We start from the raw sequence: 18436 nt of genomic DNA on the forward strand, positions 1-18436 counted from the left end.
AAATGTTGTTGGAGTTAAAGAATGCAAGGCGTTGTATATTCTTTGTATCATTTAACCGTGCCACTGAATGTTTAAGTCTAAGTGAATAGTGACTCATATTCTTTCCTATGTATATAATAATTTGAAATGACTTTTTTAACAATTTTTTGTATGTATCAAAGAAGCATAAAAAATTAACCTCATTAAATGACAAATATTACATGAGAATTATTAAAAAATAATTAACTTAATAATTTAGTCTTCGTAACTTGTTTCCCTTCAATATCATATTAATTATTTTTACCCTAGTAAAAGTATACTATTGTTATTTACTATTTTGATTGCAGCTCCCTTGAATTAGATGGTTTTTTCTCTTCCCTGCCGAAGGAGCAAACACCCTTCTACAACAGAACCGCCCGGCTCAGAGATCTGTATGCGAAGAACTGGATGAGCTTCGACGGAGCGGAAAACAAAAGCTTGATGCCGATGGAGCACAATCGTCTACCAGATTTGGTCCGCAGGACTTTCAGGTTTACGCGCCGAGACATCGAGGAAGATCAGGCGGATCGCGGCTCCTCAGATCCGCACGTCCACGTTTTCTCTCCTGTGGGCTTACGTGTGGGTGTGCCTGGTCAAGGCCGAGGGAACCGGAACAGACCCTCCCGACGATTGCAAGGCTATGTGTATAATCCTGTGCGATTGCCGGTCCCGCTTAGAGGCTCCATTGCCGGAGACTTACTTTGGAAACTATGGATTGGAGAGAGGGTTTGGGATCGGCTATGAATTCGATAGCGGACGCAATAAAGAAGTTTGAAGGCGACGGACTGTTTAATGGTGCTGAGAATACGGTTCTCAGAATGGCTTCTTTTGCTCCTCCGGCCACCGGAGACAGCTTCTGTACGGTGGCTGGGTCGCCTCACTTCTAGGCCTACGGTGCTGATTTCGGGTGGGGTCTGCCGGTGAAGACAGACGTGGTCTCCATCGACTCGTCTAGGGCGATTCTTCTTCAAGACACCCGAGATGGGGACGGGGTCGAGATTGGGTTGGCGCTTAAGAAGCATGATATGGAAGCTTTCGCGTCGCTGATTTGTCAAGGCTTATCTTAGTTTCAGTTAACGAAATGATTTCTCGTACCCAAAAAGTTATTGTCATAGTGCGTAATTTAAAATAACTATATATGTATCCTCTTTAATATGTACAGATCCACCTTGATTGCAATGTTATTATTTACCCATTAAAATTATGGCTAAGTAATATCTCGATAACAATATATTTGTGACAAACTGGATTTGCGATCCCAGGTAAGAATATTATTTAATAGTTAAAATATTAAAAATAAAGCCCATTTCAGTCTTAAATCTTAGTGCATATGCATCTCTTCTTAAGTACTAATCATTTAGCTCATATAATATCTAAATAAGCTATATGTGTAACCCCATTCAAATAAAATCTTTTGTTATATATATATATATATATATATATATATATATATATATATTGAGCCACAAAAACATTATAAAATGTATCATCATAAAAATAAAAGATTAAAATTTCGGGAAAAGTCGAGCAAATGTCGTCGAAATCGCCTTTTATAAATAGTGGCAAAAAAACTATAATTTGTCGCTTCGGGTTATTATGTCGTCGAAATGGTGTGACAACGTTGTTGTTTTTTTTGTCATTTCGCCCTTGATTTTCGTTTTTTCCCTTGTATAAAACCCAGATTTTTGAGAAATTGCAGCGAATATTAGTCAGACAAAACCCTAAAAACTTCTATCCGTGCACTACTAGTTTCGTCGCACCCGATGCCCAAAATGTTGCACCCGAAAGTTCTTCGGGTGCGACATTGTTTTAAATTTTTTTTTTTTACAAATTTATGGATTAGAAACGGCCGTCGAAGGTGAGGCCGACGAGGGAGGAGGGGGAAGAGGGGTAGCGAGGGCAGAGGCTCGGTGAGGGAGGAGGCGTTGTGACGGGCGAAGGAGGAGGTGTTGTGGGCAGAGAGAAAAAGAGGTCGGCCCTCGCGGTCTTGCTCGGCTGAGGTGCTCAGTGGCCGGGGCTGAGGTCGTCGGCCGATAGATCGGAGAAAGAGAGTGAGTTAGCTAGAGAGAAAGAGAGTGAGAGAGCTTACCCAGGCTCGGCGGCGAGGATGAGAGGCGGCGAGCAGAGGGGCGGCGAGGAGGAAAGGGCTCTGGCGCGGAGGAGGGGCGGCAAGGAGGAAGGGGCTCCGGCGAGGAGGAGGGGTGGCGAGGAGGAAGGGAGCGCAGAGGCAAGGAGGAGGGGCGGCAAGCAGAGGGGCGGCGAGCAGAGAGAGAGAGAGAGAGAGAGAGAGAGAGAGAGAGAGAGAGAGAGAGAGGCAGCGTGAAGAAGAAGAAGAAGAAAGAGCTGTATTTTATAATTTTAACCTGATACTTTCAGGTGTGACATGTCGCACATGTTGCTCATATTGGTGCGACATGTCGCACCTAAATGAGCATTAGGTGCGACATGTCGCACCAGATACTAAAAAAAAAAACTTTTCAATTCAAGACAGTAAAAATAAGAGGAGGGATTTTTAGCCCGCCTAAAATTTTTAAAATTTTTAGGTACCACTTAAAATGAGCGATATTTTTGGCTTTCTGGAAAGGTATCCGGTGCGACATGTCGCACCCAATACCCATTTAGTTGCGACGTGTCGCACCGGATACCCTTCCGCACCAGAAAATGAAATTTGTAGTAGTGATGAAGTCGATGAAAACGAGCGACAGAACTTCGTAATTTCCGCCGAACTCAGGTATTATCGACGCTCTATGTACAAATTAAATAATATGAGGTGTTATTATGTTTTTTACATGTTGTGTCGGCCAGAGATGAAAATGCCAATTTTCATTTTTTATTTTATTTTTTTGTGATATGTTGCTTAATGAAACATGTTTATCTATGTTTTTCGGTTCACATACATTTTTTTTTTCAATTTTTTGTGATTCCGGATATTGAAGTTTTAAATAGTTTAGACTTATGTTCATAATTTTCCAAATATTTAAAATGATACTTGAAATTTGAAATGTTTGGTTCCATGAAATGATGATAATGTCATATAATTGTTAGTTGATAGTTGATATTTACTAATTTTCCGATAAAATTATTGTTTAATGCTTGTAGGTAAAGAGCGAGATCGCGGATGAAGGCGTACGAAAACATTGTACGAAAGTAGCTGGGAGCCTTAATCATTTCACATGCAACTATTGTGGAGTGATGAAGGAAGAGGTGTGACAAGTATGAAACCTAACTTGAGTGAAAATGACCCGAAGAAGAACATGAAGCAGTGTGAGAAGTGTCCTCCAGAAGTTAGAGAAGACATTAGGTTGTTGTACATGAGGCTGAAACGAAAAATAAAAAGTAAACAAATCATTAAGGAGACAATTCGGAGCGAGATGCGTATGACTCTTGGTCCAGTTGGTGAAGAATGAGACTTCGATGTTGAGACAGAGCATGAACTATATAAGACAGTGAAGAGAAGTCGTCAAGAAGCTGCTGTGATAAATTGGATATCCGGTCCATGTGGAGGTTCACAATCACAACATGATTTAAGAAGGGGGATGTCAACAGCTGCACTATCTCTTTATCGATCAGATAGTGCATGGAAAGCAACGCTTCATTTGGAGGCAAAGACTTCACTTAAAAAATATTTGGGTAAAATTATGAGTCGTTTCTTCATTCATGAGACTATGCCGGAAAACAAAGTGAAGTCCCATCATTTTCAGAATATGATGTACGAAGCGGCATAATTAGGGTAAGATAACTCGTAAAAAATTTAGGCGAATTTTGATTATTTGATCAACGAATTTCTGATTATTGGATTATGTAAAATTTGTTAGTTTACAAGTCGCGGTATCCCTTTACCTTTCCCGTACGAGATTCACAACACATACCTTAAAGAATTGGTGACGGGTGCACATGCGTACGTTAATAGTCAATGACCAATATGTCAAGAGTATGGGTGCACCGTCATGTTTGACGGTTGGACTGCACCAACTCGATTGAGCATCATCAATGTCATGATCTACTCCGCAAGTAGGTCTATTTTCTTGAAGTATATCGACGTGTTTGACAAGATAAAGAATTGGGATTACATTTACAATATATTGTCTGAGGTGGTGAAAGAGGTTGTTCGACAAAACATGATCTAAGTTGTGACGGATAACGGATCGACATATTTATAAAATGGCCGATAAGAAGTTGATGCAGAAATTTAATTTGTATTGGACATCATGTGCCACTCATTGCATTGACCTAATGTTGGAAGATTTTGGTAAGACAGATACTATCTCACGAGTCATGAAGGATGCAAAGGAAATTACCAAATTTATCTACAATCACATAATGGTGTTGTCGAAAATGAGAGTGCAAAGTGAAAGTGAGATTGTTTGTCCATGTCCGACAAAGTTCACCACCAACTACTTATCTCTTACAAGCTTTAGGGGCAATAAGGGAGGGTTGAGGAAAATGTTCACTTCTGATTGGTCGGAGACAGCCACGTTCCGTACTACTTTGGTCGGAAGAATTGTTGAATCAAAAGTACTTAATCAAACGTGTTGGTTACACCTTGGTGGAGTTTTTAAGCTGTTCGAGCCCATGTGTACCGCTCTATGCTTCATGGATATAGAAGTTATTCCGACCGTTGGTACGTGTTTGAAATTAGTATGTTTTGAACTTATAATGTTTTGAATTTCTTAGGTGCACTTCACCACGTCTTCAACTTGATGAATGCAAAGTTAGAAAGATTCCAAACAAGTAATGAATTGTGGATATCGCGATCGAGAGGTGGGAGATACAAATTTTTCACCCATTACACGAGACAAGCTATTACCTAAATCTGAGGTGTCAATACAATCCGAACATAGTGATGAAGCCAAAGCATGTCACTGCCGTGACTACCGTATTTGAGACCTTGCATCCACATGATGATTGCTCTACCCTTGGCAATGAAGTACGTTTATTAAAATGTGACTGTTTTATTGACATTGTATTATTCAAACTTATAATTTGTAATGAACCTTGTTTTTATATTATCCAATATTGCGAGGCGAAGGGATTGTTCGGGAAGAAAATTACGATGGCTAACGGAGAGAAGATGGCTACTGGTATGCTTATCTAATTCATGTGGTTTACGTTTTATGGCATAGATATTCGTTATCAATGTTTAATTATAAGGCTCATTTTGTAGCTGAATGATGGAGCATGTTCGGGATCAAGACGCCCACGTTAAGGAGGTAGGTCATGCGAATCCTCTCGCAAACATCGTCATCATCGACTTGCGATAGAAATTGGAGCACTTTGGCGCTAGTCTACACCTAACAACAGAACCGTCTTGTTTACAACAGGTTGGAACAACTCGTCTTTTATACCTACAATATGAAATTACAACTCCGAGATCGAAAAGACAGGTACGAAAATAATGAGAAGTGAGATCCACTGGACATCATAGAAACTTCAATGCAAGTCATGGAGGACGATGTTGCGACAATATTCTTCTTCAATGGATTCGACCAGTCCACTTTGATGATGAATCTCAACGACCTGAGCCACAAGTAGCTGCACAAGCTCGATCAAAAGGTATCAATGTCGAATGAGTATTGAGTGAAGAGGTGAGTGTAACTTAATTCGACGATGACTTTGATGATGGTGATACTGGCGGCGGCGGTGGTGGTAGTGTTGGTGTTGGTGTTGGTTGTGGTAGTGGTGGTTGTGGTCATGGTGGTGATGGTGATGGTGGTCTTCCTTATGATCCTTGGATTATGGAATCGGGATACCAAGCTACACGAAAGATGGGGATCATGGAGCGTGTGATCCACTTGGAAGGTACTACTATATTGTGATAAGTTTATTAATATGTTTTATATATTCGATTGATTCTCATGCAAATTAATATGTCTATCATGTTCGACCAATATGTTTTATGTATTCGATTGATTTTCATGCAAATTAATATATCTATCATGTTCGACCAATTATATGACTTTGAGACTCAGCAGTTGACTGGCGGTAGATAGATGGGAAATGGGGGCCACCATGTCCTCTATGATTACAACGTTGACTCCATCGCGACTCAATTTAGGTCAATGTCGTTTGATCAAATGTCGTACCAAGGAGGTGAAGGTCCGAATCCATATCCTTACGCTTGTCCTTACTCAGTGTCCGCGCCTATCCCCGTTTCTGTCTCCACCTCCATGAACTCCGTAGATGATGACTCGCCTCAAAATGTTAGATATATTGTATCAAGTTACCACCTATTTGGAGTATTACCTCAGTATCCTGTCCACTGCAATGTTGTAGGAGATGGCCAACAAAACTATAATATGTATCTCAACAACTACACCACGGCGTATTCGAGTCACATGACATGTACTGACTATTGTGACCTCCAAGCACGATCCGGGGGTAACTATCAACCCCACCGCTAGTCAAGTTACTATTGACTCTTTTATATGTTTTGAACTTACTATGTGTTTTGAACTTATTATGATGTGTTTTGAATCTTTTATTTATGTTTTTCTGAACTTATTATGTGTGTTTGAGACATGTGCTTGAAGTTTGAACTTATTATCTGCGTGTTTGAAAATAATTTTGTCATATGTATGGAAGCGGAATTTATTTTTTAAATTTATAATTATGCAACTGTCGGCATTTTCGTGATTTATCGAAATTTCCATGGACCACTGCAATTTTCGTTGGCATAATTTTTTTCTTCAACAAATTTTCACATTATTTCCATCGACATTTCCATCGGCCACCGCAGTTTCCAACGTTTTAATTTGGATTATCGGCACGAAATCGGCAATCGACATTCCAATCCATGGTAAAAATTTTGATCATCGGCACGAAAACGGCATTTTTTTTCTTGGTAAAAATTGACTGTTGTTTTCTAAGCCTTGTGGTAAATGATGAAAAATAATGAGACAATTAGATCAGTAGCCTAATAGCTCATCCTCATTTTAGAAAATAGTCAAAATTTCATTTTATTAAGAAAATAGTTCATCGGGTCGAAATAAATTGAATCTATTTTAGTTACTTTGATTTACTTCGGCGTGATAAGTTATTTTTTTTATATTAATTTAATGGTTTTAGTTAATTTAATTCGACGTGATAGGCTATTTTTTTTTTTAATAAAATAACGCTATTAACTATAATTTTTTTAAAAAAATTATGAAATTTGATAATGGCAACGAATTCTTCAAAAATAATATTAAGATACAGTTACATTCACATTCACGTGGTTTTATTTTTTTATTATAGAAATTGATTTGCGGTTGTTAAATTTCGAAATCTTGAGATACGAATCTTTAATTTCACTACTTAATATTAAACTTCGCGTAAGACACCTAATACTCTTTTCTTTCCTGTTTTTTAATATGAGACACCTAATATTCCCTACCTAATAATAATAGAGACAAAACTCAAATTCAATTTTCTAATACACAGTTTCAATTGGATTAGGCAAATAAGATATGTAGGCCATAATTATTAATTGGGGCTAGACGAGTTAAATTAATTTGAGAAAGAAAATGTAGACAAATTTTATTTCATTCGAAATTAAAGTAATTTATTTAACCACTTATCAGATTTCCAAAAGTAATGAATCGTATCGTCGAGATTTCAGATGAGTACAAAACTTATTAAAGCTAACGTCGTATAGCCAAATAAAACTTAAGCTTTTGCAAAATAGCCATAGTTTGTCAACTATAAGTAAACTAGCCAAAGTAAGATTAATCTAGGCTGTATTAAATTTAATCCCAACGAACTATAAAGACAGAATGTAAGTTTTATGAAGGCTGGATTAAAATTAATCGAGACAGGATTAAAAGTCGCAGTACTCTCAATTGGTTATTTTACTATACCTAATAAAACTATGACTATTTTGCAAAAGTCATAGTTTAAATTGGCTACTTCATACCATTTTTCCTATTTTATATTCAGTAAATAATAAAAATAAAAAGTGACGTTTATTTAATTTGTTTATAGAATCGTGTACCCTTGACTAATTAGGCTTTTATCAATAAACATTGATGTAAGCAAAAAAAAAAAAAAAATATTAGGATTCAATATATAGCGTTGATATCTGAATAAACACATCAAGTGCATACACAGCAGTGTGAGTAAGTAGGTATGAAAGCAGAAGTGGTTCTGATCCCAGGCGCTGCCAGAGGCCATCTTCCGGCCGCCCTGGAGTTCGCAAAACTTGTTGTCGGTCGCAGCGACAGTGTTTCGGTCACAGTGCTCCTAATAAAAATCCCCTTCGACGACCCGAATCTCGTCGCCTACAACGACTCACTCGTCGCCTCTTTCTCCTCGGACCGCATCAAGTTTGCGAACATATCTCCGAGCTCTCATGACGCTGTCGCAGACGACTTGGAAACAAACCCTCTCGTTTTATACGAGCGGTACATTGAGAGCCACCGGCCGCAGGTAAGAGACGCGGCCGTCTCTGCCGCCGGCTCAGGGCGGCTGGCGGGGTTTGTGCTCGACATGATGAGCACGTCCATGGCTGACGTGGCGGACGAGCTCGGCGTCCCGACTTACATGTTCTGGACGGCCAGCGCGGGGTTCCTCAGCCTCAATTTGCACATCCAGAGAGAAATCGTCGAGAGGATCGACTTAGACGCTGATCATTCTGTTCCTGGTTTCGACAACCCCGTCCCGGGAAGCGTCTTGCCTTCCGTTCTTTTTAATACCGCCGCGCCCGTGATCCTCGGAGCAGTCGAGAGGATAAGGAAGTCCAGAGGCATCGTGGTGAACTCCTTGGCGGAGATCGAGCCTTACGCTCTCCGTGCCTTGCTCTCCGGCTCGTCCCCGCCGGTGTACGCGGTGGGGCCCGTATTGCACGTGCCGGAGATCACGAGGGACGAAGCAGAGCACATCGTGGTGTGGCTCGATGGCCAGCCTTCCGAGTCCGTGCTCTTCCTGTGCTTCGGAAGCAAGGGCGTTTTCCGCAGCGATCAGATCACAGAGATCGCAACCGCCCTAGAATCGAGCGGGGTTCGGTTTCTGTGGTCACTCAGCCAATTCAGTTCTGATCCCAAAAAGATCCTCCCAGAGGGATTTCTGGGGCGAACCGCCGGGAGAGGAAGAGTAGTCGGGTGGGCCCCACAGGCGGCTGTGCTGGGCCACGTGGCGGTGGGTGCGTTCGTGTCGCACTGCGGGTGGAACTCGGTGCTGGAGAGCCTGTGGAACGGAGTTCCGATCGCCACGTGGCCGCTTTACGCGGAGCAGCAGCTGAACGCCTTCCAGATGGTAGTGGAGCTCGGGCTGGCCGTGGAAGTCAAGATCGATTACAAGTTCGGCTTCGCAGAGGATGATGCCAATCGTGGTGACGTGGCACTTATCGGCGCCGATGTGATAGAGGCTGCGATTGGGAAGGTGATGGATGGAGAGAGCGAGGTACGGAAGAGGGTCAAAGAGATGAGCGTCAACTGTAGAAACGCCGTGGTCTCCGGCGGCTCTTCGTTCTCTTCACTGGATCGTTTCCTGACTGATGTTTTCGAGAATCTCAACTTCAACTGATGCCTTACTTCTATTTTAGCTTTCACTATATCTTTATGTGCTGCTTATGTTGGAACATCTTGTGGTTTCAATAAATCTTTCATTATATCCTTCAAAGTTTATTGATACATGTGAGGATACGTGCCATTACCTGCATATTAATTATTTACTGGTCAAAATATTTGTGCGCCAGACGAGTCTGTACTTCTTCAAACCGATGGGATTAGTAGATCTCAAAAAGCAAGCAAAATGTTGACATGAGATGTTATTCATTCACTTCGTGGAATCTCTCACGTTAAGCTTAAAGAAGGTGTCCATTCTATATATATATATATATATATATATATATATATATATATATATGTATATTCTCAAACTGAGTTATTGTTATTGTATCTTTAAATTAGGCCGTAAACGAATAAGTCGAGCACTATTTTCAGACACAGGGGAATTCAATTTCAAACACACACATACATATTGGACTGTCTTTTTTCTTTCGTTCTTTCTTGTTGGTTTTGATTGGAAACCTAATTATACCAATAATAGTTAAAAAAAAAAAAGTTCGAAAGTCAAACCTAAGCATACCGACCGATAGAGCTCTCTCTCTCTCTCTCTCTCTCTCTCTCTCTCTCTCTCTCTCTCTCTCTCTCTCCCTCATACTACGCATTATATGAAAAATGATATGCAGGTAGAGCCAAATACACGTGGTTTAATTTTTTATTATAAAATTTGTTTTGCAATTGGATTATACTTAATCCGCTTTGATGCGATCTCAATTCATTTCGTCCGTTTCTAAAGACACGACAAGGAGAGCAGGTAAGCGATTGCCAAACAGACTAAAAGCCATTCATTCTACAATATATCATTATAAGATGCGTAGTTTTCATGAACTACCATAACTCTATACCCTCTCTATGTCAAGAGTATCTGAGTCCGATATTCAGATTCTTCGATTAGTAATTCCTCTCGTATCATACATCATTTAAAAAATAGTCAAAATTTTATTTTATTAAAAAAATAGTTCATTAAGTGGTAAATTGTTTTCATAATAAAAAAAAAATTGAACTAAAATTTTAAAAAAGGTGAAAATTTAGGTAATTACATCAAATTCTTTTTAATTTAAGTATTTTTTAATAACTTAAATAGTAATATAAATTGTATAAATTTATAAGCAATTAGACCACAGCAAACATACGAATTTCATTCTAGCCATGTTTCAAAAATTTTAGCGAATAGTCAAACGCATTGCATACCATATTTATTAATGAAAGAATGTCTTGTTTTTTTTTTTTTTTTTTTTTTTTTTTTTTTTTCCTTTTCCTAATTCTATAATCGGTTGAAAACTAATTCAAATTAATATTCTATTTATTTTTTTAAAAAAAATATTAACTATTTTGATAATTAATGTAAATGAAGTATTATGAACGTCTCTCTCCCTCTCTCTCTCTCTCTCTCTCCCACAAATACACACATAAAACTAGAACAATGACAAAAAAGACCTTAATTGGGGATAAGTGGTTAGCAAGTCGATACAGAAGGAGCAGAGTGCAGCGTTGATCGCACAACTTGAGAAATTTTATTTCCTTTTGAGTCTTTCATCTTCTTTGTCAAAACAATCAGTGTATGTATTTTTATTGTTGTTATTCAGTATTCGTAACGTTAATAGGACTAGGTTCATATGATTTTCCAAATTTTACTTTTGATTTTTGTATTGTTGATCACAGTACATTATCTGAATTTACGTTATTCGTTTACTGTGTTTCAGTGGTATACAAGTTTCTTTTCTTTAAAGTTGTTTATACAGATTCGTTAATTAACGTTACTAAATGTTGGGTTTCTATTTTTTTCAAGTTTCTTTCTTCAAATTTTTGTATAGTTCATCACATTAGATTTTCGCTAGTTAATGTTAACAGTTTGCTAGATTCCATGGTATCCAAGTTTTATTTCCTTAGAATCCTATATGGTTCATCACATTAGAGTAACGTTTTTATTTTTTTATTTTATTTATTTATTTATGAAATAAATAAGTTCGTGTACTATAGAAGTAGTTGGTTAATTTGTGGGATTGTGGTTAACGAAATTTTTTAGGAAAACAAACAGTTACAGTTAAAAAACTTTATACTATTTTTCATTCATGTATTCATATAATTACATGTAATATTTAAACTCAAATTACAAATAAATATATTTTTAAAGATCAAATAATGGAGACAAATTAAACTGCTATCTCATGGGATTGAACCCATGTATGTCTTCACGCAACAATAAACCTCACAGGCAAAAGATAGTGCTACCCCAACTAAATACAAGAGATTCCAATTAATAACGTCATTGTTAGTTAACTAAAACATTTTAGTCATATTTTAAGTACATGTTTCGATATGGCTATTCACGTTTTACGTCCATTAATAAAGCACTAAAAGTACTTACCCGACTTGATTTCGTATTCCAGTGCAAAGGCGAATTAACCCACTGAGAATCGTCTAATTTTAATAAACTAAACTGAGCAACTAACCACCCAAACACTACTCACTACACAAATTGTCATTTATTTAGTCTCTCTTTACTTTGATAAAGTAACAAGCAATACCCCCCACACGTTCTTCCGGAATAATTAATATATTTTAGTTTTGAGAAAAAAAAATATATAGAGTCATGTCCAGAAATATTTAGGTTTGAAAAAAATATAGTTAAAGCTTTTTGGAGATATTTTTATCTTTTTTATAAAAAAAAATCAGTACGAATGAATATTACTTGTGTTCATAGTCCAATATTTTTTTATTTAAAAAATAAATAAAAAAGAAAAAAAAAACAAAAAAAAAAACGAAACAGAACAAAACATAGTTCATTGAATAGTCTTTTGTGTGAGTGTCCTCATTTCTTTTACTTTATATATATATATATATATATATATATATATATATATATATATATATATATATAATATGTTTAAATTTACACACCACACTGAACACGAAAAATCATAAACCTAAGGGAAAACATATAATCTAAACAAGAACATAAATGACTTCTTGCGCAAGTAATCTAGAGTGATGGAACGCTAAAAATAGAGAAGGATAAAGACAGGAGAATTTTATCCTGGTTCAGATCAATATATGTAAACCGATTTTTAATATTACGTACGTATAACAATATAATTTTTAATTTTCGTTAAAATATTCGTTAAACAATTTAATATTTTTAATTTTCGTTAAACAATATAATATTACGTACGTATATGTATCTACATGTGCTATGTGCATTTTACATATTACGTACGTTTAACAGTAAAAATTTTAATTTTCATTAAAATTTTACTTGATGTATATGATTTGGACATATTTTGGTTCATTCATTAACCTTGAATGGTCTTGTAAAAGAACCAATTAGTTGCTCGAATTCTTGTGTAGTTTGTATTCCGATTGTCGGGAGTTCTCGAATCCTTTTAGTATCAAGGTAACATGGAGGCGAGCGCGGAGACCCACTTAGGCAGCAGCGACATGGGCATGAGCGAAGATGAGGCGATCAGTGACGCCTCGGGCCCGAACGGGCTATTTCGATCCGATTAGGACCAGGTGATAGGTGCGTTTTGTACATGTTAAGTTCTTATTTCCCTGCTTAAATTTAGAGAGTTCTCGAGTGTTTTTGATGATTTTAGAGTGATTATGATGATTTACATGTTCAAAACAGTAAAAGAGCCTCTATAAGCTCTTTGAAGTCAACGAAGCAACCGAGAGTCGAAACTGGTCAAAAGAGAGCACGAGATGCGGAGCAACAAAAATCAGAGTCTCCGCGTGGTGCGCATTCCCCATCGCGCACAGTGCGAAATGTTCAGACAGACCAGAACGTTACGTGCATTATGTGAGAAATTGAACGTTCTACCTCGTGAAATGTGCGTAACGTTCTGAGACCGCTTGAACATTCCACACCACATGCGATGGGGAGTGCGTGCCACACGAAGACTCTGATTTTTGTTCCGTCGCGGCTCGTGCTCTGTTTTGAACCGTTTTGACTCCTGATTGCTTCGTTTTCCATGGAAGTCCAAAGAGCTTATAGATGCTCTTGTACTCCTTTGAACCTGTAAATCATCATAATCATTCTAAAACTATAAAAAAAAAACACTCGAGAACTCGCTAAGCTAAGCTTTTTTAGATTTAATTGAAAAAGTTAGAATGGATTAGCTTTAAGTTTCATTAACATAAATCTAAACTAAGTCGGATTTAGGTTTAATCGGAGAACTAATTTATAATCGATTAGCTTAGACTTAATCCAAGGGTGGTTTAGTCAGAATTTATCCAAGAACTTAGAAAATAATCCCATCTAATTATCGGCGTCAATCCTAGGAAACTTATGTTTCTTTTCACTTCCGAACCTTAGGACTCAGTCATAAGTTGAGCTTGGTCGACTAATGATACAATAGAAAGTGCTCACAATTTCTATGCCTTTCTTATTCAATTCTCTTTACCGAAAGAAGTTACGACCACGTCATTAGACCTCGATCTTAACTCCTAGTCGCTTTGTCATCTTCGGTTTCTTTTGTGGCTTGTATTTCTCAGGACTGAGAGTATGTGAATAGCGTGAGACGGAATAGGAATCAGTATATTCTTATTATCGATTTTTTGATGGAAAGCTTGGGGTTAGAGTAGTCATGAAGGCAGATCTAAATACGCTCAATATTTTACTTTCTCGGGTAGCATTAGTGATCGCCACAAGGTTGGACGTTGTAGGAAGAGTAATTTTTAGCGTAGCTGAAATCCCAGGTAAATGGGAATTAAGTCACCTCATTACCAAGGGATTAACATGTTAATTACGCATTTTATTTGTTAGTATTCAAGAGTGAATAAAGCCCTAGAAAATTACCCACTAAAAAAGATTTAGGCTACGACCATTATTGAATATTATTCGGGTCTATCCCTATGAGTGCAAACATAGATTTTCTTTCTTTAATGACCCAAGTCTCTGATACCTTTTTATAGTAAGAACTCCTACTTTGATCATCTATTGATTCAAAAGAGAGACCTTTATTAGGGATATCAGGTGTCACTACATAGATTCCTCTATTAAAATACTAAATCGAGCAAGGTGAAACATTAATTGTCTCGAAGACTTGTGCGTTAATACTAAATACTAAATCGATCAAGGTGAAACATTAATTGTCTCGAAGACTTGTGCGTTGACGTTGGGACCCCCCTGGAGCGGAATGATCAGCCAACTCCTGGGCTGGTGTTTGGGACCTGGAGTTCCCTTTCATGTGTCCATGAGTACACGTTTTATTATTGTTGTCGCACGAAAATGAACAACGATTATCTACCTCGGGCGGTTCGATCCAAGGCCGGACTAAGTGATCGCACTCGGGCCAAAAGTGTGAACTCGAAAGTCTCGAGCTAGGCTTTCTCCGATCAACCCTCCTCTCAGAGGAGGGAAGAGGTGATGAGGAGGAGTGACCGTGCCTTTTTCGTATAGGCTGCCTACGTACCCGTGTATGGGATTAGGTCATAACGTAGTTCAGGGCGTATGTAACACTGAATGAGGTACGGAGCCTGGGAGTGGGCGTTCTTAACGAAGGAGACGGGGCGCGGAGGTGTCCTCGGCGACGTCTCTGAACTTCGGAAATCGCGGATGCGTCTAGTGTGTTAGAAGCGTAGGAGATTTTCGATAGAAAACCCTAGGAGCCTGCTTGGACACTAATCTCGGCGTTCGATCAGAGGGAGCGACATCCGGGAGTCCTTGAAAGTGCTTCGGAACCTCTGAGAACGAGAGAGAGACTTGTGGAGAGCGCTTCAGGCTAGAGATGGCATCAATAGAAGCAAAGGAGAGCGAGAATTCGAGCGTATTCGCCGGAACACTAAGCTGATCACAGACTCGGAGAAGCATAACCGGAGAGCGTGGGTGTGGGTCTCAGTCGAGGCCTTTGGGGATGCGCCGCTTCGGTTTGGTCCCTTGACCGAATTTTTCGCCAATGCGGGAGCTGACGATCTCGACTCTGTGAAGGAGATCCGAGGAATGTCGGAGGCTCGGAAAGCTGGTGAGCGATTCCGCTCCCCTGAACTAATGGTGTCTACCGGGTGGTTCCCACCTTTTCCTCTTAGCCGTGATGATAATCAGTGGGCGGAGAGTGCCCCTAGCGCCGTGTCATCTCCCTCAAGCGGCGGTCTTTCAGGTACTTTTGGCGTTTGCTCTCTCTATTTTTGTTTTAGTCTAGAGTTTTGACTTTGTTGTTTTTGTAGCTTCCTCGACTAGGGCGAGGGCTCGGGCGTGCCTGTCGAAGGCTTCTCGAGACCCGAAGTCGTTGGCGGTAGTCCGTTCCCGAATCGCGGCGAGGAACGTCCGAGAGAAGTCCGACGTTGGTCACTCGGCGGAGGGTAGTCCCCGCGCTTGTTTGAAGCGACCCTCTTCCTCCGCTCTTCTAGACAAGTCCTCGGATTCGAAGCGCGCGAACTCGATGATCGAGTTGGAGGCTGTGGAGGTCAGAGGGGAGTGTTCCCAAGGGCTTGCGCAATCTTCGATGAAGATGTGGAAGGGCATCGTGGCCAGCAACGATGTGGAATTCTTCCGCCACGGCGTCTTTGACGCACAGAGAGTAAGTTCCCCATGTTTTTATCCTTTCGCTTTGATTTGCTGTGATCTTATTTTTTGCTGACTTGTCCTTTCGCACTCTCAGGTACTTGCGCGCGCGACCCGGGGCGAAAAGATTCTCCACGACCTCATTTGACGTATGGGCCCTACCCAAGAGGAGCTTGCTCAAGCGAAATCTCAGCTAGCCCATGCCGAGCGAGGTTCTCACTCAAAGGCAGAGTTTGCGAGTCTCCGCGAACAACTCCAAGAGGCTCGCGTGGAGTTGGGAGTTACCCGAGGCAAGTGCGACCGTGCTCAGTCAGCCGTGGCCAAAATGGCTGAGGAGCTTACGACGGAACGTCAAGCTCTTGAAGTGGCGACTCGATCGACAGAAGTTAGCAAGGTGTGGGACCTTCAACGCTAGTTGGAGTCGCGTACAGAAGAAGTGGGCATTCTTTAGGGTTAGCTTTCATCGAGCGAGGCTACCCGTGTCCAAGCAGCTGAGCGCGAGCGCGACTCCTTGGAGGAGGAAGTGGCTCGGGTCTCCGCGCAAAAGGCTGCGATGGAACAGCTTGCGTCTGACCTACAAGACGACTTCGATGTCGGGATCGAAGAGGCGAGGTACGCGGCGGTGGTGGAGTGTCGGGACGCTACTCCTACCGAGAATGTTTCTCGGGGAGTCACCTTCCACTTCTTTGACTCGCTGTTCCCACCGCTCGACGGGGTCGAACCCTTTGGTGACGATCCCGCCGAGTGAAAATATTTTTTATTCTTTTATTATTTTTTCGCGCAAGTGTTTGGCGCATGCTTTCTTTTAGGAATTTCCTTTCAGCGCACTTGCTTTAGCGCTTGCTTTCTAGGATTTTTGAGGCAGTTGCCCTCTTTTTTATAAAACATTATTTTATTTTATGAACGTGTTTGCTCATTTTTTGTTATGGCGTGCATTGATGGACATGCATCTTCTACCAATGGTCTCCGCAGTTCTTTTGTCTTAGCAGGGTTTCGCCTCAGATACCGACCGTTTGAACGGTTTGCGTTCTATAAGCGTTTCAACTGCGAATTAGTCATGCCATGTGGGTATCTTATGCGCGCCATGTAGGCGTCTTAGTTGCGCCATGTAGGCGTCTTAAGTGCGCCATGTAGGCGTCTTTGTTGGGCCACGTAGGCGTCTAAGTTGTTCGCGTCTCGAGGGACGGCTTAGTTGCGCCATGTAAGCGTCTTAGGTGCGTCCCTAAGGACGGCTTGGTTACGCCATGTAGGCGTCTTACATGCGCCATGTAGGCGTCTTAGTTGCACCATATAGGCGTGTTACGTGCGCCATGTAGGCGTCTTAGTTGCGCCATGTGCGTCACTAAGGACGGCTTGGTTGCGCTATCACTACAAGAAATACCACATTTAGCGACGAAACTATTAGCGACAACTTAATCGTCGCTAATAAATCGTCGCTAATCACCCTTTTAGCGACAATAATATCGTCGCTAATTTTTTGGTGCCAAAAATATTAAAGTTTGACGGAAAAGATAATTAGCGACGAATTTATCGTCTCTAATTCTTGAATCTCGTCGCTAAGTTAGCGGGAATATATTTAGCGACGATTTACTCGTCGCTAAAGGATTTGGAATTTCTTTAGCGACGATATAATCGTCGCTAATAATTTCGAACAAATTTTAAATTTTAACGAATTTTAAAGAGGGAAAAGTCCCTCTAATTTATTTAAACCGAAATGATTTAGCGACGAAATTAAATCATTTAGCGACGAAGAAATCGTCGCTAAATGCCTGGTTAACGTAAGTTCATTTAGCGACGAAAAAATCGTCGGTAAATGTCTTTAAATACCAGATCGCGACCCAGCTTCCCCATTTCTCTTTCTTTAACCTAAATCGATATTCTCTCTCTTTTTCTCTCTCCCGCCGTCGCCGTGCCTTCCTCCGCCGTGTGCCGCCGACGCCGTCGACGCCTACCCGGTAAGTCTCTCTCTCTCTCCTTACTTCTCTCTCTCTCCTCACATGCATCTCTCTCCTTACCTCTCTCTCTCCCGTTGCAGCTCCTCCGCCGTGCCACCACTACTCCGCCGCTCCGCCGCCGACGGCGCTCCTCCGCCGCTCCGTCCGCGTCTGCTTCCCGTCTTCCCCGCGAACCCGTGCGCTCCGTCACATACATCGGTAAGTTGTTTTTTTTATAACTTTATATATATATATATATATTAGTTATTTATAGAATTAATATATTAGTTATTTATATATATATAACTTTATTTATATATTAGTTAGAAATGTAAATGAATTAATTAGTTAGAAATGTAAATGAATTAATTAGTTATATTTACATAATTTATATTTATAGAATTATATATTTGTTATAAATTTTATAAATTATAAATGAATTA

The 18436-nt window shown here is 40.0% G+C and overlaps 1 pseudogene; it reads left to right on the forward strand.

Annotated features, from left to right (window-relative positions):
- The first annotated feature begins 8092 nt into the window (after positions 1-8092).
- Positions 8093-9612, forward strand: LOC149407282 (anthocyanidin 3-O-glucosyltransferase 2 pseudogene; annotated as a pseudogene).
- Positions 9613-18436: the final 8824 nt, after the last annotated feature.

The sequence above is a fragment of the Urtica dioica genome, chromosome 1 (assembly GCF_054948205.1).
Source record: "Urtica dioica subsp. dioica isolate 48M chromosome 1, U.dioica_male_clone48M_v1_H2, whole genome shotgun sequence".
Lineage (NCBI taxonomy): Eukaryota > Viridiplantae > Streptophyta > Magnoliopsida > Rosales > Urticaceae > Urtica > Urtica dioica.